Below are 24,964 nucleotides of genomic sequence, written 5' to 3'. Positions count from 1 at the left end.
CCGGATCACTAAGGAGTACCTGGAGGAGGTCGGCATCGAGGTTATGGATTGGCTAGCACGAAGTCCAGACCTGAACCCGATCGAGCACCTATGGGACGAGTTGAAAAGAAGAGTTCGGGCCAGAAATCCCGCCCCTGAAACCTTGCTGCAGTTGCGGCATGCGATTGAAGAAGAATGGGCGAGCATCCCTCAAGACGTCGTGGTGAAATTGATAAGGTCAATGAAAAACCGAATGATTGCTTATCGTAAGGCTAGAGGAGGCAATACACGTTATTGAAAAGCTGAAAATTGTTTTCATTTTTCCTTATTTTCCCTGCAACCCCACTTTTCCCGTTAGGCATAAGTTTAACTCCAGTACGCATTTTTAGGGCAGCAATGTTCGAAGCCCTGAAAATCTGAAAATGTTGGGCGGAAACTTTTGAAAAGCATATGAATGTGTAAAGAAAAGCCGTAGCTTTCATTTGGTATATAACACATCGCGGTGTTGCTTACAGTTTTTACAGAAATTGAAGAAATGTTAAAATTGCTGGGGTGGTCCGATTTCTTTGCACCCGAGTGTATACTGATTTTTTTTTTATACTTTTAGTTGATTGATAATTAACATTCGTATTAGTATTGGTACAGTCACCGGCATAAGGAAGTGATGATTTCTGTACTTGGTCGCTTTTAATCGTTTGACAATTTCGTATGACATTTCAAACAATACGTTAATATGACAAGGCACAGAAATCTTCTATTATTTATGCCGGTGACTACCTATATACTCAGCTTCAACATTTTACTTGTTGGACAAGCAATGAAAGGTGAAGTGTCAAAGTCGGGTTCTGTTGCCGTGGTTAAACAGGATAGGACATTAGGAACTGCATTTTATAGATACCTAAGTATAGACTATGGACATGATGGAGACCAATAAAAAACAGAATAAAATTTGTTGATACATCATAATGGCTTACCTTCTGCTAAATACAGCAAAGTTGATAAAAAATCTGAAATAAAAGAAATATAGTATTAATATTTTACCTTTCAAAATAAGTTTTAGTTAAGCCCTAAGTTTATAAGAACCTGACATCATCAATATGGTGCACATTTTTTTGCATAAGTCTGTAGATAAATCATAATTTAAGCAGATCTACTATCTACAAGCATTCTGGCCTCTGGGTGTAAGTTCATGAAGGCATTGTTCACCCGACCTGCCCTACCTAATGCGCCCTTTGCCTCTCAGCTCATGCGTTGCATCAGTGGGCTAACTCACCATATAGTAACATTGACAATTCTGTGCTTATTTCTGGCTTGATAAGTAACCTTATTACTCAGCATCCATAAAATATTTCTTTGTTAAACATGCAATGAACGGCGAAGTCACTGTCGGACGACAACTGTCACTGTGGTGAATCAGGCCACAGCCCTTCGAAGATGCACCGAATAATAGTTTTGCGGGAATACCTAATACCCCTATTTGGCCACGCTATTACATATGTAAACCACGCTTTTATGTACCAAAAGCTTGTGAAAACTGCCTGAATTGATATATTTGAATACAGAATGATCAGAAGGCGCGGAAATTAAATAGCCTCTCATATCCGCCCGGTGAAGTGTGTCGAAGAGACCACGTTCTCGAACTCGGCTCATAGCTGTCTTGTGTGCACGGTTTATGTAGTGTCCTGGTGCGCAACTGAACTCACAGTCATGCATTAAGGTGCATTAGGGTAATTTCGAATCACAGAAATGCTCGGGTAATTATGAAAGGGGAATCTTGATATGACGGAAATAATGGTGGTTTTATACGACTTTCGAAATTAGACGACTTTCGAAATTCCCCCAAAGCACCTTATATCAATCACTAATTGACTTATTAATAACACGGGATTTATTTAATGCTTAATTGTTCAGCCGTTTACAAAAGTATCCAAGAACCTCAGAGGTTCTGGATCCATGGGACTAGGTACGTCATTGTGGAGGGTGACCAAGTCCGCAAGGTTCACGGAATTTAAACGCGTATAAGGTACCTACGAGTAGGTACTCATATGGTACGAGACAAAGTCCGTATCTTTAGGTATGTAAAAAATACACCACTCGCTGCACGCCCTATATGGGACCATCCACACAGGCGACGCATGTTGTAAGACGCGGAATGGACGTCAGCGCCACGCCGCCCGAATGTAATTTAAAAACCGTCTCCTCAGTATATTTTGTATAGGAAGGACGTAAGACGCGCCCCCAGGCGACGCGTCGCTTGGCGCGCGCCGCGTCGCCTGGGGCGCGCCAAGCGACGTCCCTTGCGCGTCCGTTGCTCGTCCCTTACTAAGGAGACGTTTTTTAAATTACACTCAAGCGACGCGGTGCTGACGTCCGTTCCGCGTCTCAGGACATGCGTCGCCTGTATGTGGACGGTCCCTATGAGCGTCACTCAGGCATTACGCTAAAAAGTAAAAACTGAAAATGTTAACCAGTATTTCTCACAATGGGTATCAATTCCAACCTTAATTGACAAATAATTACTCCAGCACAAAATGTAAAACTTTCCTTTCAATACAAAAGGGATTTTAATTAGGTTGTCTTAATAAGCGGCTAAACGGCCATTGTTTCTGGACTTGATGCATTGTACGCACGCGGCGCGGACGTGACACAAACAAAACAACGGATTAAATTACTCAATGTTAGTATTTTAACTTTAAATGGCAACTGTACTGCCCTGCAATACTAGAGATGCTGTAAATACGAAACATACATTTGATGGCCCTTGCGAGTACAGTCTTTAATAAAAAATAAGTTCAAAAACTAAAACCCGACTACTATAAAATGTGCTCTAAAAAGTATGAAACAAGATAAAATTGTTTTATGAAATTATCATGCATGAAATTCACAGCTGTGTATTCTTTTCAATACATAAACTCAATGTTACAATAAGTTTGTAAATTTTAGAAATACTTGCAGAGATTCAGAAGATAGCCGTGGTCGTATGCCACAATTATAAACTTTAAGGTAAGTGGCATACGACCACGGCTATCTTCTGAATCTCTGCAAGTATTTCTAAAATTTACAAACTTATTATAACATTGAGTTTATGTATTGAAAAGAATACACAGCTGTGAATTTCATGCATGATAATTTCATAAAACAATTTTATCTTGTTTCATACTTTTTAGAGCACATTTTATAGTAGTCGGGTTTTAGTTTTTGAACTTATTTTTTATTTAACTTACTTTGGGGTTACTATTTTATTTATTAAGTATGAGGGCGCCGAAGGCGCCCGGCTTAGGAAAGCCTGCGTCGGGCTTGGCCCGACACCTTAAAAGGCGCCGAGGGCGCCGGGCTTATTACTGCGTGCGTCGGGCTTCGCCCGACACTTTAAGTTAGAGGGCGCCGAAGGCGCCCGGCTTAGGGCCGCGTGCGTTGGGTTTCACCCGAGATTTTAAGTTAGAGGGCGCCGAAGGCGCCCGGCTTAGGATCGCGTGCGTCGGGCTTCGCCCGACACTTTAAGTTAGAGGGTGCCTTCGGCGCCCGGCATAGGACCGCGTGCGTCGGGCTTCGCCCGACACTTTAAGTTAGAGGGCGCCGAAGGCGCCTGGCTTAGAACCGCGTGGGTCGGGCTTCGCCCGACACTTTAGGTTTAAGGGCGTCTTCGGCGCCCGGCTTGTAACTGCGTGCGTCGGGCTTCGCCCGACACTAAGTTAGAGGGCGCCTTCGACGCCCGGCATAGGACCACGTGCGTCGGGCTTCGCCCGACACTTTAAGATAGAGCAGCTTAGAACCGCGTGGGTCGGGCTTCGCCCGACACTTTAAGTTAGAGGGCGCCGAGGGCGCCCGGCTTAGAATCGCGTGGGTTGGGCTCCGCCCGACACTTTAAGTTTGAGGGCGCCGAAGGCGCCCGGCTTAGGATCGCGTGCGTCGGGCTTCGCTCGACACTTTAGGTTTGAGGGCGCCTCCGGCGCCCGGCTTGTGACTGCGTGCGTCGGGCTTCGCCCGACACTTTAAGTTAGAGGGCGCCTTCGGCGCCCGGCATAGGACCGCGTGCGTCGGGCTTCGCCCAACACTTTAAGTTAGAGGGCGCCGAAGGCGCCCGGCTTAGAACCGCGTGGGTCGGGCTCCGCCCGACACTTTAAGTTTGAGGGCGCCGAAGGCGCCCGGCTTTGGACCGCGTGCGTCGGGCTTCGCCCGACACTTTAGGGTTGAGGGCGCCTTCGGCGCCCGGCTTGTGACCGCGTGCGTCGGGCTTCGCCCGACACTTTAAGTTAGAGGGCGCCTTCGGCGCCCGGCATAGAACCGCGTGCGTCGGGATTCGCCCGACACTTTAAGTTAGAGGGCGCCGAGGGCGCCCGGCTTAGAATCGCGTGGGTTGGGCTCCGCCCGACACTTTAAGTTTGAGGGCGCCCAAGGCGCCCGGCTTAGGATCGCGTGCGTCGGGCTTCGCCCGACACTTTAGGTTTGAGGGCGCCTCCGGCGCCCGGCTTGTGACTGCGTGCGCCGGGCTTCGCCCGACACTTTAAGTTAGAGGCGCCTTCGGCGCCCGGCATAGGACCGCGTGCGTCGGGCTTCGCCCAACACTTTAAGTTAGAGGGCGCCGAAGGCGCCCGGCTTAGAACCGCGTGGGTCGGGCTCCGCCCGACACTTTAAGTTTGAGGGCGCCGAAGGCGCCCGGCTTTGGACCGCGTGCGTCGGGCTTCGCCCGACACTTTAGGGTTGAGGGCGCCTTCGGCGCCCGGCTTGTGACCGCGTGCGTCGGGCTTCGCCCGACACTTTAATTTAGAGGGCGCCTTCGGCGCCCGGCATAGAACCGCGTGCGTCGGGCTTCGCCCGACACTTTAAGTTAGAGGGTGCCTTCGGCGCCCGGCATACAACCGCGTGCGTCGAGCTTCGCCCGACATTTTAAGTTTGAGGGCGCCTTCGGCGCCCGGCTTAGGACCGCGTGCGTCGGGCTTCGCCTGACACTTTAAGTTAGAGGTTGCCGAAGACACCCGGCTTAGGATCGCGTGCGTCGGGCTTAGCCCGACATTTTAAGTTACAGGGCGCCGAAGACGCCCGGCTTAAAACCGCGTGCATCGGGCTTCGCCCGACACTTTAAGTTAGAGGGCGCCCTCGGCGCCCGGCTTAGGACTGCGTGCGTCGGGCTTCGCCCGACACCTTAAGTTAGAGGGCGCCGAGGGCGCCCGGCTTAGAAGCGCGTACATCGGGCTTCGCCCGACACTTTAAGTTAGAGGGCGCCGAAGGCGCCCGGCTTAGATCCGCGTGGGTCGGGCTTCGCCCGATACTTTAAATTTGAGGGCGCCTTCGGCGCCCGGCTTAGGACCGCGTGGGTCTTTAAGTAGATTTAGGACCGCGTTACGGTATGTACTTATATAGACTCTTATGAAGCATACAGTATACTGAAAGAGACAGGTATAGCTGACAATCAGTATCGTGATACCGCATTTTTCTCTCTCTCTATATGAAAATTATATTAATTTTGGATGATATACTGGCTTTCAATAATATATTGTCGTAATGGAAACTCATTATGCCATGATGACGTAACATACCCTTTATCTAGGGTTTACTACAATCTATGATACATGTCAGAATGTCAAAACAGTGTCAAACTAGGTACATCTTGTTGTTATTGTGACAATTTGCTGTACGAAATTGAACTTTAGGTCGAAAAAATATTGCAAGTCTTTAATAAAATAATTATATAAAGCAGCCAAATTACTTCCTTTGGCAAAAGCCTTCTTGTGTAACCGCAGTCGGAGAATGCATGGAACTATGGCAGAGCGCTTGCGGATTTGCAAATAGTAAATTTTTCCGAGAAATTAATGAATTATCCGGTGTAATCAAGTAAAGCTGGAAATAAAATCTAACAATATATACATATTTGAAATGTGCTAATTAAGCCCTTTCAAATCATATACAACGTGTCATCCTAACTTCATTTTATTTTTTTGCTTCGTTACTTTATGCCTTCTAGAGGGCGCCATGTTTCGTTTGCGGTGACGTCATATAGCCTATAACCAGCGGACGATTAAGACGATTCGAATGACATATCGTTTGTCAAATTCTAACGAGTACTTTAGAAGTTATGAGGGAACAGATGAACATACATACATACATACATACATAGCCACATACATACCGGTCAAAATCATAACTCTCCTTTTGCGTTGCCGTAGTCGGGTAAAAACCGGCCGAGAGCGTGTCGGGCCACGCTCAGTGTAGGGTTCCGTAGTTTTCCGTATTTTTCTCGAAAACTGCTGAACCTATCAATACAATTTTCCTAGAAAGTGTTTGTAAAGTTTACTTTTGTGATTTTTTTCATATTTTTTAAACATATGGTTCAAAAGTTAGAGGGGGGGAGGACCCACTTTTTTTTCCTTTAGCAGCGATTATTACCGAAAATATTAATTATTGATTTTTAAATACCTATCCAAGAATATATCACACGTTGTGGTTGGAATGAAAAAAAAATCAGTCCCTACTTTACGTGTAGGGGGGGTACCCTAACAAAGATTTTTTTTCCACTTTTTATTTTACCATGCACTTTGTCGGCGTGATTGATATACATAAATATTGGTACCAAATTTCAGCTTTCTAGTGCTAACGGTCACTGAGATTATCCGCGGACGGACGGACGGACGGACGGACGGACGGACGGACGGACGGACGGACGGACGGACGGACAGACATGGCGAAACTATAAGGGTTCCTAGCTGACTACGGAACCCTAAAAAGTGGCAACATCCTAGTGTCGTCGCATTTTCTCACACATATTGATTTGAAAGGGATGACACTACAATGTCAGACTGTACTGTCAACCAATTTGAACCTTAGGCTACTTTAGAACCGTGTCTCATTGACATCGTGCTTTATTTCCCATTGAATTCACTTTGACGTTTACTGTGAAAAGGTTTTACTGTGGTCCTAGTTCATATTGGTTGATTGTACGTATAAAAATCTCAACTTGATCAGCAGCCGGCCAAGCCGAAAAGGCAATCATTAACGCTACTACGCTACGTGTAGCCGTCAAAATGCAGTCTGGCTCTGTCGCACCACTACAGAAGAGTGATAAGGAGGGCTAGCTTACGAAACGATTGTGACGTTGGCTATGTACCCTAGAAGAATGTAGAAGAAAAGTAGCCTATTGAGTAGGTACTTGTTTTGTGTTTACTTCAACTGTCAATTCATGTTAAAAATAATGATACTGAGCGTTCACATAACCTCATTTCACGTTATATCGCTAATTAAAGTTAATTAATGTAAAACCTCTCAAATTACACAGCCACAAAATTTAAAATTTTCGACTCCTGCTATTGAAACACGAAACAGGAACAGGGCCCAATTACGATTGATGAATGATCACAATTAGGTACTATCAACTAATTAATTTAATTAAAGTTCTTAATTAGTCCAATTACTGAGCGACATAATTGGCTGCAACACAAACATTAATTTTGATAACTTTATCTGCGTTACGCAAACTTTAGTCAATTAAAGTAATATATTGTAGTATGAGTTTTAGGTATATTTCATTAAATACTAGATTTTGCCCGCGGCTTCGCTCGCGTTAAATTCGAAAATTGCGGAATGCTTCAAACAAACTTCCACCCCCATTTTAAGGAAAAGGGGGATAAAAAAGTGAGAAAAAGTAGCCTATGTCACTCTCCATCCCTTCAACGGCTTCAACTCACTTAATAATCACGTCAATTCGTCGCTCTATTTTGCCGTGAAAGACTGACAAACAGATACACACTTCCCCATTTATAATATTAAATTCTAGATAAATGTCTTCCTGTGTTGTATTTTAAAATAAGCATTTTTTTATTTATTGCTGTTGATGCCCCGAGTAAATAAAATAAAATTAAAGGAAATTCTAAAACAAATATGTGTTTACTAGATCTAGACAAGACTGCCTCCCCTTCTAAACTTGAAATATGAAACAAAATCTTCAAGATCGCTCCGGCATTCGGCTGCCCGTCGCAAGCGATTTCGTCTAAAAGTGTTTCAGGTAGAAAAATCAATTTGGCACGAAGATGGGTTATAAATGGATGATTTTGTTTTCGTCCAGTAGGGGGTGTTACAAATGGATTGTCAGTGTCCAGTAGGGTTATATGACAGATTAAAATAACATTAAGGGCCACTTGCACCAACGAAAATGGATTTGATATGGAATTTGACATATGACAGCCCACTAACCTTGAGTTAAGTGGTTGGTGCAAGTGGACCTAAGACTAAAAAGTTTGACCAGAAATATATGCCTATTGCCAAGGGCGGTTTTATGCTGATGTATGAAGTGACAGTTCAGGAATATGAAAAAAAAAATAGTTCTATTGGCACAAACGCTCACGAATCGCTCGTAGATATCTATCTCTATAGCTCTTTCGTATTGGCGCGACGGAGCCAGACTACCTTTCGCGGCGTTTCGTTTTCGTTTCGCGTCGCAGAAATGCCATTCGGCTACGGCACCGGGCTTTAGAATCCCGCATAATGTCTATTTACGAAACGACATATTAGTGATTATCTATTTATATATGCCGTATAATATGCCAAAGAAGATAATTTAAATAATGCACCCGGGGAACACAAGGTTTGCATTTGTACATTCTGTTTTGATTATCTACATTAAAATTGTTTATCTAGTTAGATAGTTGCGTTTCGTTCGTTCAAAATCTTTAAGGATTGGCACGAAGACACGCAACAGAGCAGTTACTTTTGCAAAAATATGAGAGTGATAGAAAGCGTTTCATTAATTTTATCGTTGCGCAAACGGTTGTCATTGTCACTTTGTATAGCTATAGTCTCCCTGGTGCTTATAAAATTGGCGTCGCGTTAAAAGTACATGTTCAGGTTTTGTTTGCATTTTTTTACCTTTTATTTTAAAGAGTAATGTACACTACAAGGAAGCACATTCGTGCTGTTATTCAGCGTTCGTGTACCTTCTCTCATTAGCGCACTATTACCTTACAGCCATGCGGCTAAAACATTTTAACGATCAATTAACATGTTTTAAATACTTTAATGGGCAAGCCGCTATAATAAGACTGGCTATTGGCTACCTATACTTATTATACTTACTTACCAGCCCGGTCTAGCTCAGTCAGTAGAGCATTAGGCTCTTAAACTCAGGGTTGTGGGTTCGAGTCCCATGTTGGGCGCCAGTATCACAGAAATTAGTATCAAATACTTTAGTATAATAAAATTGTCAAAGTAAAATGTGTAAGTAGTCACAGTGTAAAACTGTCATCTTTCAATACAGGATTTCAACGTGTGTGTTTTTCTTAGACTTTATCTGTCTATACGGAAGGAGTTAAACTATGTATAATTCTTTGAGCTGAAGGTCGCGGGTTCTGGCCCCATGTTGGGCGCCACTGTAACACTAGGTCACGCTACGGTAGAATAGCAAGTAATTAATAACAAAAACTTCTTGGGGACTTTGGTTTATTTGAATTTTTAGGCGTCTATACCAATTTAGGATTGCTGCTCGACGCAACGTTAGCAACAGTGCAGGCACCTTTATGCCTTTCCCTTTTTGGGGTGATGAAATTCTGGATCTTAACCAACCCAAAAAAACTTTGACCAAAGAGCTGGCGTTTTCTTCGCTCAACGACTCGCAGAATATCCTTGGTATATGGCTTGAATAGTAGGTATATTTTAGATTTAAGCTAGTAATTCAATTGTATTTGTAGTATTAATTTCCATACCTAATGTAAGTTTTTTCATGTAAACATCGTATACGGGCTAGTAATGTAGAAATTGCAGAACATTCCCAAAAAGCGGAAACATTCTTGAGAATGTTCGCAGAACATTCCCGCAACATGCAATTTATTATTTAAACAAGATAATACATACATACATACATACAATCACGCCTGTTTCCCATAAAGGGGTAGGCAGAGCACATGAAACTGCTAAAGTTACAGTGCCACTCTTGGCAAATAAGGGGTTGAAAGAAAACGAAACTGCGACATACTAACAAGATAATATACTTGAAATATTGTTTAAATGGGCATAATATAAAACTATATGTTATTATAGGTGTAATATTGTCTATTACAGTTAGCTATTTTGTTGATAAGTGATAAGTTACCTAAATTCTCACTATAAGTTGCTTAAATTCTCACTATACTTCAGGGAACATTTCGACTTTCAGACTTCACAGTTTTAGTCCTGACTTTTTTAAATTAGGTACCGAACTACTATTTCTTGATGCCTGTTTTTGGTCATGCCAATATATGTATATACAAAAAAAAACAAAAAAAAAATAAAAACAAAAAGATCGCTGTCAGGATCGAACCTGAGAACATCGGCATACGAAGCCAGCGCACTACCACGGGACTACGTCTTGACTTAAGAGTTTTGAATGATTCACGGTTACTTTCATTAGACTTATATTGACCGGGATATAGACCGTGATTACCTTTTTGATTTATGTCGAGCTCCCGATATTTCGACGCAGTTGCATGCATCATGATCACGTCAATAATTGTAATGACGGTCTATATCCCGGTCAATATAAGTCTACGTCTTGACTTGCTGAGTTCGACGAAATTATGGTATAAACTACGAAGTTACTAAGTATTCTGATAAATTCTCGTTCTCGAGAACATTCTCAGAAGTTACCGAAAATTCTCATGAGGAATGTTCTGCAACTTTGGAAACTTCTCGACCGTGCATTGCTAATACGGGCACAGTAACAATGGATGAGAATATGAACATCTAGATGGGCGGTAGAATCTCAACCTGCGTGGGTTTGTTTTTACTGCTACTAACTAGCATTTCTCGGAATAACTCGTTAGTAACACGGTATTCAGGAGAACAAATCAATAAAAAAAGCTATACGTGTACTACTACTAAACTAACTAAGTTTATAAACTTATTTTTTATCGAAATTACATATTTTTAAATTAAATTAAATATTGCCAATGGATCTGTTCGCACTTTTTCTGCCAAAGTTTAGATACATTTTTTTGTTTTTGACGACCGGTCTGGCGCAGTCGGTAGTGACCCTACCTGCTACGCCGCGGTCCCGGGTTCGAATCCCGGTAAGGGCATTTATTTGTGTGATGAGCACAGATATTTGTTCCTGAGTCCTGGATGTTTTCTATGTATATAAGTATTTATACCGGGTGGGCCCTGTAACAAAAGCAAAAAATTAAACTGTAGACTATACTCCTTATACTGACCAACGTTTGTTCAGCAACTTTTAAAAATAACGTGTATTTTGATTTTTATCACCCTTGAAAGTTTTTCCTAAGAGTTAATGTATTGCGAATTCTGTTAAGTCTAAAGCGTGACAGATAACGTCAATGACAACAATAATGGCGTACATTGAAGCTAATATTTATTTTGTATGAAAAATTACAAAATTCAAGACGTATTAATTTTTAAAAGTCGCTGAACAAATGTTGGTCAGTTTAAGGAGTATAGCCTACGGTTTAATTTTTTGCTTTTGTTACAGGCCCCACCCTGTATATTATATATATCGTTGTCTGAGTACCCACAACACAAGCCTTCTTGAGCTTACCGTGGGCCTCAGTCAATCTGTGTAAGAATGTCCTATAGGTAATATTTATTATTTATTTAGGTAATATTTAATGGCATTAGATGTGTTAATTAAAAACTAGTGTGTACCTCGAACATCAAATGAAGCGATCGTCAACCTTTGAGAACATGCGTAATCTTGATTTTCAAGAAAATGTTTTCAATGAACGCTTGCATGACAATTTTTTCCTGGACATTTCCAGTACGTAAATTTTGACAGTTGATACTTATTTCGCGAGTATTATGACCGTAACTGTATCTCGTAGGTATTTTAGTAGAGGGTTTGAGTTAACAAGGCCCTTAGCGCAGTAATAAGTCATACAGACACAAGTAGCGACGACGAGGTGTTCAGACAAAAGCTCACACGCGGCGAGCCAATTAGAAGTGTTAGGATGAGCACCCGCGCTGCGGGGCCCGCTGTCCAATTAAACTGACGCCCGCGCCCGACGCCCGGGCTCTCCCGCACCGGAACGGAGCACCTCCGTAATTGCGTAAACCACTTCTAAACAAACCTCCGGTTTTTGCGCGCTAACAATAGATTCGTGTCAGACGCCATAAGAACTCCCCCTTCGCTCCATTCTTCGACTGTGTAACTATTGAGTTGTTAATTAAATTCACACAATACACACAAACAAAGCGAGCGCGCTTATCGCCGCGACGCAGGGGCGACATTCGATCGCACTCCGCCTCGGCTAAGCCGTCCTCGATGTTGCTTCTTGTTTAATTACAACAATAGTGGCCCCTAATGAGAGTTTGCACTAATAAGCGCTGCAAAATGTAATCAACATGCCTCGTCGGTCTAATGAGCCGAGTTCCAGCAAAAACAAGCGAGACGTCGACATTTTACTAGAGATTAATTAGACGTTCTAACAGGTATATGGCGCGCCCCGGGCCGGCCGGAAGCCCGCTCGCTCGTTATGTTACCGTGTTCCTTAGAAAGTACACATTAAATACGCATATTCCTAATTAACTATACCTCGTACGTCGTTTAACAACATCGTGCTCCTTAATTAGTCCGGCTTTTTAATGCCAGAAGAACAAAGAAACCACATGACCACGCGCCCGACGGGGAGCGTTTAATAAGTTCTATAGACGACAAAGTACACGAACGTTTAGGGAGTAAACGTCGTTAACTTAAATAAGTACATTTGATTACGTCGTAGCTACCCCATTAAAACTTAACGAGGGGCAACCCCGGGGAAAATAACTAACCCAATTTCCCTTTGCCGGGAAATCATTAAAAGTCTTAAAAGGGTCTTTTCATATATTTTTACCCCAGAGCGTATGTGCAAATAAACACATTTTTACATACTCGAACAAACAATTCCCCTAACGAGGCGGGCGGGTAACGAGCGAGGCTGGCGATGTCCAGCGCCCGCTGCCGCCGCCGCGCCCGCGCCCGCGCCCGCGCCCGCTCTCTAATTGAAAGGATACGCTGGGAAATGTGTCTCGTTACATGCGCCTACCTGCCAGTTAGCGGCCCGCGCGCCTAACGACGCCGCTGATTTATTAGGCCCCATACATCCAAATTGACAGCCGAAACCTAAACTAGGTGTACGAGCCGACTAACAACTCTCATTACCACCCTCCGATCAAACACAATACGTGAGTACACCAATCACAGTGACTAGCATGCTCGGCGGCATAACTCATAAACATACAAATTTCCAATTAAAGTAGTATTTGATATTTCGTTTGAAACGCTTGTTAATTTATAAATAAATATAATCGATTACGTATCTCCTTACCTAAATAATTAGCTACCGCGTAGATTTCCAATTAAGTATTCGCGTATAATTAATGGGCGTGTGCAGTATTACTGGCATTAGCGTCAGATAGAATCAGATTCGAGTCTCGCTGGCAATTACCGGCGACTACAAAATACGTCGAATTCCAAGTAATTGCTGAGAATATTACGGCAGTGAGCTTAATTGTTCTCGACTTAATTAATTAAGCTTTTGTTTGAAACTAACAGCAAAGTGTAGAGTTGGCAATTCTAAATTGGATCTTGTAATTACCTTACCCTCCCTTTTGCTGAAACTGTCTACTTTCAATTATGGGCGAAGCTTTGTTAATGGAATCAATTATAATTGAGACACGATGTGAAGTCTATTCGCATTCCGACAATCATTTTACAATGGTTTAATTAATTTATTGTTGTTACGCTAATTGGGTGCTGCCGTAGTGCGGAGCCTGACAAGTACACTGAACATAGTTACCTACCTACGTACTCTGAGCCGAACATGGTGCTCGTTTGTGCCAGTGCACTGGCGAAGATTTAGTGTACCAACAAGCTAATAAATACCAGGAAATGATAAGACATGAGTGGCATTAGAGTTGTTAAAAAATGTCACAAAGACGACAGAAGTTTGTAATTTCGAATCGCCACCGAAACTCAAGTTCATCTTCTTACTTACAAGAAAAAAAAATTGGGTTTTTATGCCAGTGTACTGGTGAGGATTTAGTGTACCAGTAAGGCGATAAATACCCAAAAATTACATGAAATGCGCTTTTAGGTAAACATTGTCACAAAGGCCAATGTCAAAATTATAACAAATTTCGAATCGTCTACAAAACCTGAAACTGAAGGTCGTCTTTTTACATAACAAAGGGAAATCTTGTGTTTTTGTTACTCAATTAGTCTCATGTTTCACTTCGCCGTACATTTCTCGTCTAACATATAAATACCAACGATACATGTGTACCAATGGTATTGAGACCCAGAAATGGCCATTATCATCAGTATCGTGTCACTGTAGTGAAATTGGTCACTAAACGTATATTATGAAATTTTATGGAACATAAATTCTATTCTGTTAGGTTAGTCAGATACTTGGTTTTGAAAACAGTCAGTCAGATTATGAACACCTTCAAAAAGAGTGAAATCTTTCAAATAAAACTTTTAAATCATAGACAAAGTTCAGACACAGTTTAAGTAGTACAATCGTCCCTTGTAGTCGGTTAATTAAGGCGATGTAACCTCGGCGTTGTCGCGTGGGCCGCGGAGTCATTATGAAACCTCTAATGAGCAACTGTAGTAAACGGTACTCCTAATCGACACAGCTTCACGTCACTAAACTACGCAAGTAGTATAATTATGACATATTGATATTTGAATAATAGGTTTATGATTATGAACTCTGTGGATAAAAGTGATGCGGGGAATGATGATTTGTATGACAGTTCATTTATGTACGGAGAAACTTTTAATAATAAATGTTTATGGGCCTTTTCTGGCACTAAGTAATTATGTCACGGTTTACTTTGTACCTAATACAAATATAAAAATAACTGTAAAAACTACTTCATCATCATCATCCTCCTTGCGTTGCCACGGCTCATGGGAGCCTGGGGTCCGCTTTTACAACTAATTCTAAGATTTGACGTAGGCAGTAGTTTTTACGAAAGCGACTGCCATCTGACCTTCCAACCCGAAGGGTAAACTAAACCTTATTGGAATTAGTCCGGTTTCCTCACGATGTCCTTCATCGAAAAGCGACTGGCAAATATCAAATGACATTTCGCACATAAATTCCGAAAAACTCATTGGTTAGAGCCGGAGTAGGAACACTAGGAACCCGCGACCTCCGGAACGAAAGTCGCACGTACTTACCGCTAGGCTACCAGCGCTTCGATCTTCGTTCAATAGAGTGAAATTAATATAATTTCCAATAGTGAAATGTTTTGATTAAACTTTCATACACCGTTCAGATTCAGACAATTTATAGTAAATTAAGTTTATTGATTTAAACTAACACGATCTTCATTAAATGAAGTCCCGTTTTAATTTATAATAATTTAAGTTTAGTACAATTGTCGCTTGTAGGTTTAGTAGCCGGTTCACTGGGCGTTGTCGTTGTCGCGTGGGTCGTGGAACTCGTGGAGTCATTATGAAACCTCAAATGAGCAATAGTACCTAAACGGTACCTATTCTTAATCAACAGCATCACGTCACTGAGCTACGCATACCTCCAATACAATACTAGAGGCGTAAACATTCATTATATTTTATTCCTTATATTATTTTCTTTTCATAAGACTTATATTGACCGGGATGTAAACCGTGATTACCTTTTTGATTTTTATTGAGGTCCCGACATTTTGACGCAGTTAATTGCACGCATCATGATCACCCGACGTCTTCGGTTTCCCGTGATCATGATGCATGCAACTGCGTCGCAATATCGGGACCTCAATAAAAATCAAAAAGGTAATAACGGTTTATATCCCGGTCAATATAATGTAAGAGTAATTATTTATTAATGCCTTATATTTTGATTTATCTTACTGTTATTTATGATGAAAGTATTAAAGAATATCAATTGACTCATACTAGTCACTGGTTTCCGCCATCTTGGATTGTTATAAAAATGGCGGACATGCAGTGACGGTGGCCAGTTCGAATTCAGACGAGTTGCAGTGAAGAAGTCTTGAAATATTTATTGTAAATTGGTTGTTATTATGTTTGTAATTTACGAATAAAGTAAAAGTGTTACAAGTAGGTAATAGTTTTCATCATCAACCTGGTAATATCCCTTATAATAAGTCGTATGAAACTAACCGTGAATTATTTAAAACTGTTATTATTTTAATTTATACGGAAAACAAAAAGCATTATTTTAAACATAAGAATCATACCAACAAACTGTCCTGCAGTTTGTCAGAAGATTTAATGTTGTCAAATAAGGGTTTTTTTGAGAATAAACGTTTTTTTTTTTTTTTTACATTTACGTGGATCATAATCCAATGAAGACATTCAGTAACAGGCTATAAAATATATGGATTATAGGTAGTAAAAACGACTAGTTTTCACAGACTATTTATTACCGACATTAATGACAACTTAGTTATATACTATTCACACGAAATGTACTTTTGAACCGTCGTTTTCATAAACGTTAACAATTATTTTGTGTAAATGAATTCGTGTGAAATAAGCTAATGAAAGCGAATAATTTATGTAGTATTGTTTCCACTAATGAATGCTCACTCAATCGTAGGTAAGTAATAAATAGCTTATTTATTAGTAACCATGTAAGAACAATAGACGCATGCTTCAGTTTTTGCTGTGGATATCGCAACTGTTCCATCTTTAAGAGGAAATGAGTGATCGATTCTCCATAGTTACAAACGTGGACCTCATTTTCCTCTCCGGACATTGATACTGGAAATATTTGTAAAGTACATAAATGATGATTTCTCTCGCACTAGTTTGTAAAGTAGTACAATATTTAACGTGTCTTCTTCTTACTACTACTTCAAATGGCCATATTATGTACGTATGTAGGTACCTACTGTTAGAGTAAAACGTCGTACGACACACGTGCAAAGAGGAAGTTCGTAACTCGTGTCGATTTAAAAACACGGCCGAAGGGAGTTGTTTTTTTCCGCACTTGTATTGTAAAACACACAATTTGATGTACACACTACACACCTACATATTTAACCAGCCATCACACTATTAGGTTGTGTTCATTTCGATGAGTTTCATTGGGGTGAAATAAAGTTTTAACCAAAACTGCATTAGATTTAATTTTATTTTTTGATTGTTAATAGTTATTTGTTATACAAGGGGGCAAAGTTGTATTTTAACGCCGAGTGTGGAATTGAAAAACGAGCAAGTGAAAGGATTCTATAGTTGAACCACGAGCGAAGCGAGTGGTTCGAGAATAGAATCCTGAACTTGCGAGTTTTTAACACACGAGAAGTAAAATACATTTGCACCCGAGTGTAACAACACACAAGTTTTCCCCTCTCTATAGCGAGGAAACTACAACGCAAAAATTGCGTTTATCACTGCTTCCAGTAGTTCCACAGGTGGTAAATCATCTTTATTACTACATTCACCTACTTTTATCAATTTTAAAGCAGTTAATTTGACTTTATTCAAGGTCAAATTACTTTACCCACTAGTGGATAAAATGCGTTTTTACCCGCTGGTATTAAAGGACAAAACACGTGTTTCCGAGCTAGTGAGGGGAAAATTAATAAATACAATTTAATCTCAACTATTATAAAATTAATAACAGTAGAAAATTAAAGAAAAAATTAAACGTAGAACCATAGCTATGATTAAAGCATCAAACTTTGGAAAAAAAAGTCCATAGTGTTCCTACATTTGTATGGAGAAGCGGCCGCCTCTTTTCCCCTTAATAGCATGCATAGAACTCGAATCAGTAAAAAGTTAAAAACTGTTGCATTTATTGAATTCATTGCATATTTACCAGCTTTTATGAATCCATTAATGTTCGTTCTACTTATAATTGTTTACTAAGTACTTTAAGATTTTATTTTTTTGACCGATAATGGGACTCACGGTTAATTACGTCATTCTTTTTTTTTTTTTTTTTTTATACCACGTCGGTGGCAAACAGGTATACGGCCCGCCTGATGGAAAGCGGTCACCGTAACCTATGGACGCCAGCAACTCAAGGGGTGTCACGTGCGCGTTGCCGACCCATTAGAAACTTGTACACTCCTCAATACCACCTCCACTCACTCCTCAGTACCATCAATTTTTGTAATTTATAATTTCTGAGGTCTGAAATTTAACTTTAATCGCTCGATTTCGTGTAAGTATTTTGCTTAATAGTATTTATCTAGTTATTTATTATTATTTGTTATTAAATAGAGGCATGTTCAGATATTTGTGAGCACCTTGACCGCTCCGTTATATCTGTTGACTGATTACAACCCATTTAAAAATCTACTACCTAGGATTTACATATATTATTTATACTTATTTATTTTATCATCTAGATGTAAATCTCACAATAACCGCACTACCGAATCCCATCACAGCCATCGCACTAACTAGCCCATTGTGCGCGGTAAAGCCCGAGCCAAGTTTAATTAAGACACAATAATTAAAATAACAAGCGGGCGTGGGGTCGCATACGCGCGACTAATCCACTGTCCGTATCGACTTATATATTAAAGTAAGGACGTGGCATAAATTCACCAAAATACCAACACACCACACGAAACCAGCGTGCAGTTACAACGTGCGCGCGTGATGCGATCTCGTCATACAGAGTATTAAGACACGGGTATACGCCAGCCATTTTGAAATCATAACCATAATTTAGGACCTAATTCATCATCATTCGCTTGCCCTTATCACAAATACTTGGTCTCAGCGCAGCACATATTTCTTTTTCCCATGCCTCTCCATGATATAAATCAATCATTAGTCGAATTTGTGCGTTCCACCCGTTTTAGGGCATATATGACATAAGTAAATGGAAGTCTGTTGTACGGAGCAGGGTAAAATTTTCTAAATGACATGCAATTTTCGGCCCCTAGCCATCAAACCGCTATGTAGCCAGCGTGCACTCTATACTACTCACTCACACACAGACAGTTAAAGAGAAGAACCGCTGAAGGACATCGAACTCAAAGATATCCTTCTGTCCTGCAGGAAAACGAGAAGACTTGGGGAGAGAAGTGTGGGAGGGCCGCCGGAATAACCTGCAGCTCCAACTTCAGGGAATCGGGCTGAACGAACGCAGCACGCGATCGACAGCCGACTCTTTCCGACCAGGGTGCGTAGCCGAATGGCATTACTCCGACGCCAAACGAAAACGAAACGTAGTCCGGCTATCCCTGTCGCGCCAATACGCAAGAGTGACGGGATAGATATCGGACTACGTTTCGTTTCGTGGCGTTTCGTGAGCGTTAGTGCCATTCGGCTACGGGGCCAGGCGTCTTTATACTACACTAGGTACTTCTACATCACGTGCGATGCGCGATGAAATTTATCAACCAATCGGGTTTTAGCATAGAATGTATATAATAGTACAATTTTAGTTGCCTTATCCTCAGTTTTGATATCTTTGACCGGCCGTCATTACGCGTCGCGTTGTACTAGCCCTGCCATAATAACATGATACGAGGGACAACTCCAAGAATTAACGAGAACTTATTATGCAAACGTTGAAAAATATACCTATTCATTAAAGTGTAGTACAATGACATACAATGTTGGTACATTATGATACAAGTGTGGAAAACGTGTAGCGTACGACGTTTCTCATTACATATGCCCTTTGAAATCGATCTAACAAGAAATGTTCCACTTTAACTAGTGCGGACAATGAGTATAAGTACAAGCTTTGCTTAGTTTGGGGCTAAGTTGATCTGTGTAAGGTGTCCCCAATTTTTATTTATTTATAATATCATGCGATTTCTGTCACACGCATTCATAATTAAACAGTTGTTTACATAAATGTTTATCTTCTAATGACTTCAGTATGGCACCACGCTGTGAATTATCTCCGGATAATAAAACTTAATTGTACGAGCAATCAAAAGTTAATGAGATAACTTCATTAAAAACATCTGTTTAAGAGCAAATTATACAATTTCTGTTTTTATTGCCATCAGCGCTACATGTGTACTTGTATCCTCGATTTAATTGGTTTTTGTGCAAAAAACTGTAATTATTGAGCAATAAGGAGAAATATCTCTTTATTTACATGAACATATTTACATAATTATATAAGAAACTAAGACTCAACTTAAAAGCTAGCTAATGTCTAAAATAGGCCCTTTAGGAGAAATTACAATTTATAGTGCTTCGTAAAAAAAATCATGAATGATTTACTTATGCGGTCTTTTAGGTTTTTGTAAATCAGTAAGTGAAATTGACAAGCGCGGATCCAGCTTCGTGCCCAGGGGGGGTCACGTGGTAAAGGCCCGGGGCCCCAGGGCGGGGTCCACGTGGTCTATTTGCATGGCCAACTTAGGCTCCAGGGGGGGGGGATCATGACCCCCATGACCCCCCCCCCCCCCCCCCCCTGGATCCGCACATGGAAATTGAACATTATACCGTCCTGTACTGAGGTCCTAGTACAGTCACCGGCCGGCATCATAATATTGCACAAAAAAGGCCGCAAAAACATCTGACACAATTTTATTTTTAGAGCCATTTTCAAATATTTATGCTGCCTGCTTTTTGTGCGATGTTATTGCCGGTGACGGTACTTCGCTTATGATAGCTTGAGAGCTGATCAGCTGACTATATATATTTTTTTTATAATAATTACTTACTAACTCTTCTTGGCGACTTGACTCTTAAATCCGACCTGAGTTTCACATTATACGATCCGGCTGCAGGGTCGATATATACTCTGTCAAACAAGTCTGTCAGTAAATAAGAACAAAGAAAACTATAGGTATCCTTTTCTCTAGCACCCTAAAGAAAAGGATGCATATAGTTTTCTTTGTTCTTATTTACTGCCAGACTTGTTTGACAGAGTTTATAATCAAACACCATTTTTGACTTTTACCTTTGACCTTCCTACATCCGATGTTAAACCGTTCTAAAGCCTGTCCAGTTTTTTTTTAATGGGATAGGAGGCAAACGAGCAGACAGGTCGCCTGCTGTAAGCGATCACTGCCGCCCATGGACACCAGAAACACCTGAGGTGTTGGAGGTGTGTTGCCGGTCTTTAAGATGGTGTACGCTCTTTTCTTGAAGATTTGAAGGTCGTATCGGTCCGGAAATACCGCAGGCGACAATTCATTCCACGGTTTAGCTAAATAGAAATATATGATTATTGTCAGGGGGCGCTGTTATTCTGATGTAAGTATGTGATGATAGTTCAGTTTAGTATGAAGAAAATAGATCTAATAAAATTCCGTAAGATGGCACATAGTCATATATTTCTGGTCAGGGTTTAACTAGGACTGTTTCTACTCGGTTATACAGCGTGTGTATTCCATACGGGCGAATATTTGAATAACGATTAGTATTGGACCTAAGGAGCATAACTACATGGTTTTTTTATTGAATAGATGAGATATTTTTTTCATACATAATAATTCAGCACGCAATGTATTACGTCCACATCAATTAGCGTACCTACCTAAACGTCATTACGACATGACGTTTATGTCATGTCAAGTCAATATGGACGGCGTACATTGCTGCTTGGTCAGATTTAAAAAAATAATTACTCTTAATTAATAACACTTTTTAATAAAATGATTATCCTATATGATTCGTATGATTAGATACTATAACTGGATACATTATTAGCCCGTATGGAATCCACACGCTGTAGATAACAACACGATCTCTGATAAGTATAGTCATCTAGTGTCATTTTCAACAGGCACAATGCCACCTAATGACAACGGAGTGCGAAGGAGCTAATCTAATGCGGATCTCTTTTTGTTGCGGAGTCTGGGAACCAAGTGATCTACTTTTACCACTTTCTTAGAGCCAGGGAAGTACCTAGTAGAAAACATCGTCGGCCTCTTTTAATTATTTCTATTAAATGTACTTTTAATTAAATAGATACATTTTAAACTTACGCTTGTATTCCAAAAGGGTTAGGCAGCTTAACTAGCAATTAAGCTCATGAAATAAAACTATGGAAACGGATTAAATCGCGTATAATGAATTTACAATTCATCCAACTTAGTAATTCATGTGCTCTGCCTACCCCTTTATGGGATACAGGCATGATTATATGTATGTATTATTATATGAACACGGGACTTAATCTCGAGTCGTAACACTTAGGTACTTTTGATTGCCTGTCTGCCACGGGTTACGCACATCCGATTGTCGGTAGATGGTATGTCGCCGCGAGATGGACGACCTAGCTAGGGGGCTTATGTGATTAATCAGCAACTAGAAGATTTGTGATCTATCTCATGCGGCGACATACTCTCGCGGCAATGAATGTACCGTAAATGTACTGTGACCACGTAGTATTAAGTTAACGTCACGTCCGAAACGTTGGGTAAAACACGGCACATATGCTTAGTACTTATATCTTTAATATCTTACTGCATGTTCATGACAACAATATAAAATATCAAAGGAAGATGCACCTAGTCATGTCCGTTTATTAGTGAAGTGTATCGTTATCACAAGTTGAGAGGTGACACGTTGCCCCAGTAACCGTTCACTAATTAGTTTAATTACTTTCCGGCTGATTCGATATCAAAATCATAACCATACCAAATTTATATCAAGTCGCGAAGCAAAATACCATCATATTTCTCATATTATGCTGAAAACATACAAAAAAAGTTACTATTTGGGCACTTTTAATCCTCAAGGCCAATCCGGCCGGATCCGCCGGATTGGGACCAAAATCCGGCCGGATCCGACCGGATTGGATATCGGACCGGATTGCAATCCCTAATATCAACCAGATATCATGCATTTCGGAATAATATGACGAAATTCACTATAGAACCCTTATCCTAGAGTCGATTCACTACACCCACGGGAGGAAAGTGGTAAAATTCTTAGCCCGTCACCACAGAGAAAAAGCACAATTTTTCTGTAACAACGGGCCAGTAGCATGATCAACCGATCACTAATAAAAACATGTATTATGATAATAAGTTAATAAGGTGTACCGGCTCCTAAAACGGCCCATTGTTATTTAGTGTATTTATTTGTTTTATTTTTAATATAAACATGCAGTCTTTAAAAGTTTTTAAAACAGACATAACTAAAGCTTATTCACACTTGCAAAATACTTAATGGAATATAGAGATTGCTTAAGAATCTTAGGCCAGTACCTACCTTAAATATGTTTTGATGACAAATAATCATATGTTATACAACTAAATATGATTCAAATATCATTTTGATGTCTGCATACAAAATTTTTGAAAGTTATCTAATAACAAAGATCAGTGACCCCAGTTGTATGGGTTCATTTTCGCGCGCCATTACACAAAACTTTTCTTTATTTTCCTTAATACCTTTATTGGTTGCTTTTGTAACCAATTAATATTTATTTATTTATTGGGTAAAAAATATTGTATGAACTCTTTCCGAGCTCAAACATTACAAACAAAGTAAGTAACTGTTAGGTAGTTAAAGTTTCACGATTTGGGAAAATTTTCAGAAAAAAAAATTGACAATTATTAAAAAAGGTTATTTTCTCTACCAAAAATTAAAGTAGCTCTACATGTACGCTTATATGTATAGTATTTCACTTATCACATTATCTAATTCAAAATTAAAAACATTGTGTAAAATTTTGTATGAAAATATCCCGTTAGTTACAATAGTTACTGTGCGCTAGCATCCACCGCTAGCGCCCAAGTCCTGAAATTCAGGAGATTCGACTTACCGGTGGCTTTTCCTACGTCCCGTTGAGGAGGAAATATCTGAAGCACTTTATTAAACGGTCCTCTCCGAACTGGCCTCAACAATCCACCACAAACAATTTCACAGTCACGATAGTGGAGCACTTATTTGTATTTGTCCACTCCAGTTGGCACTTTCAATAAGATTTATTTGATAACTCGGAAAATCCTTAATGGGATGAAGTAGACGGACGCACGGAGATCGATGGCGCGCGATGTGTATTTGGGATAGGGCTGATTAACAATCCTGGTTGTTGACACCGGTACCGGCGAGCTCTCGAGTAAAGTTTACGGAGCGGAGGCCGCGAGCAAACGCGTGTGCTCTCGGGGAGAGGTCGCGACGGAGTGTGCGGGCCGGCCGGCGCCGAGGGCGGGCGTCCCGCACGGGGTGGAATGGAACAACACTCTAATATAATGACGGGGTCGGAACGCTTCAATACTCTAATTGAAAAAGTATACTCTGACAACACAGCTTAGCTCGCTGCAGAGCTACATCGAACCACTTTCGTGTAGCGAAGTGCATTGTGTATTCGAACACTTTTAGCCGCAATCAAATGTGAGTGCGTGATCGGATGTAAAAGCGTCACGTACTACATACATAGTTAAGTAATATCACTCCGCTAGTGGATTCGGGCCTAAATTCAATTCCACCCCTTTCTCCGCCCGCTCCGGTAGAAACCAATCTTCTTTACATTCCCTCGCCGACAAATTTATACTCCTCCATACGTTCTCGGTAATAGGAGTCGGCCGGGTGCGGTGGTGACCACCGCGTGAATTATTTAGCGAGTGTCGGTCAGTGGTCGCGAAGATGCGGCCGGCCGGCGCGGCGTCCGGCGTCCGGTGTCCGGCTCCGTGCATCGCCGCTGAGAATTTAATTTCCACCGAGCGGCCGCCCTCGCCATTGTCCGCCCAGTATTTCATTACGGCTCGAGCTTTTCTATTAATAAATCACTCTTCGCCTGCGCCGTTTAATTACGTCCCGGATCCGACCGCCGTCTGATTACACTTTCATCGAACATCTAATTAGGAGTACAGCCAACGGGAACGTGAGCTGTATTCTTTGTTCGAGAGTTACATTTGCCCCATATTACACCGCGCACTGCCGGAGCTAAGTTTGAAATGAAGGAACTTTGATTAAAATCGACCGCTTGCAGTGCCACTTTAAACTATGTTATTATACATTACAATAACTACACAGTGGCAGTCGTGTGTTGTGACTACATCTGAAGTTGGTATTTCAAGGTGTTTATTAAATGTTTTTTGTCAGCATAGTTAAATAAATAAATAAATATTACAGGACATTCTCACACAGATTTACTGCAAAATATAAAAT

The 24,964-nt window shown here is 40.9% G+C and overlaps 1 protein-coding gene across 1 annotated transcript in view; it reads right to left on the bottom strand.

Moving 5' to 3' along the window:
- Positions 1–23,989, bottom strand: part of LOC125228594 (LIM domain only protein 3-like) — a 102,845-nt gene extending 78,856 nt beyond the window's left edge. The window contains exons 1-2 of the mRNA XM_048133222.1: positions 23,616–23,989; positions 954–986 (exon numbers count right to left, since the gene is read on the bottom strand). The gene's annotated coding sequence lies outside the window, so the exon portion shown is untranslated. The remainder of the gene's footprint in view (positions 1–953; positions 987–23,615) is intronic.
- Between the last annotated feature and the right edge of the window lie 975 nt (positions 23,990–24,964).

The sequence above is a fragment of the Leguminivora glycinivorella genome, chromosome 8, assembly GCF_023078275.1.
Source record: "Leguminivora glycinivorella isolate SPB_JAAS2020 chromosome 8, LegGlyc_1.1, whole genome shotgun sequence".
NCBI classification, from domain to species: domain Eukaryota; kingdom Metazoa; phylum Arthropoda; class Insecta; order Lepidoptera; family Tortricidae; genus Leguminivora; species Leguminivora glycinivorella.
The sequence above is the reverse complement of the archived record's forward strand: the minus strand, read 5'-3'. Positions and strand labels throughout refer to the sequence as shown.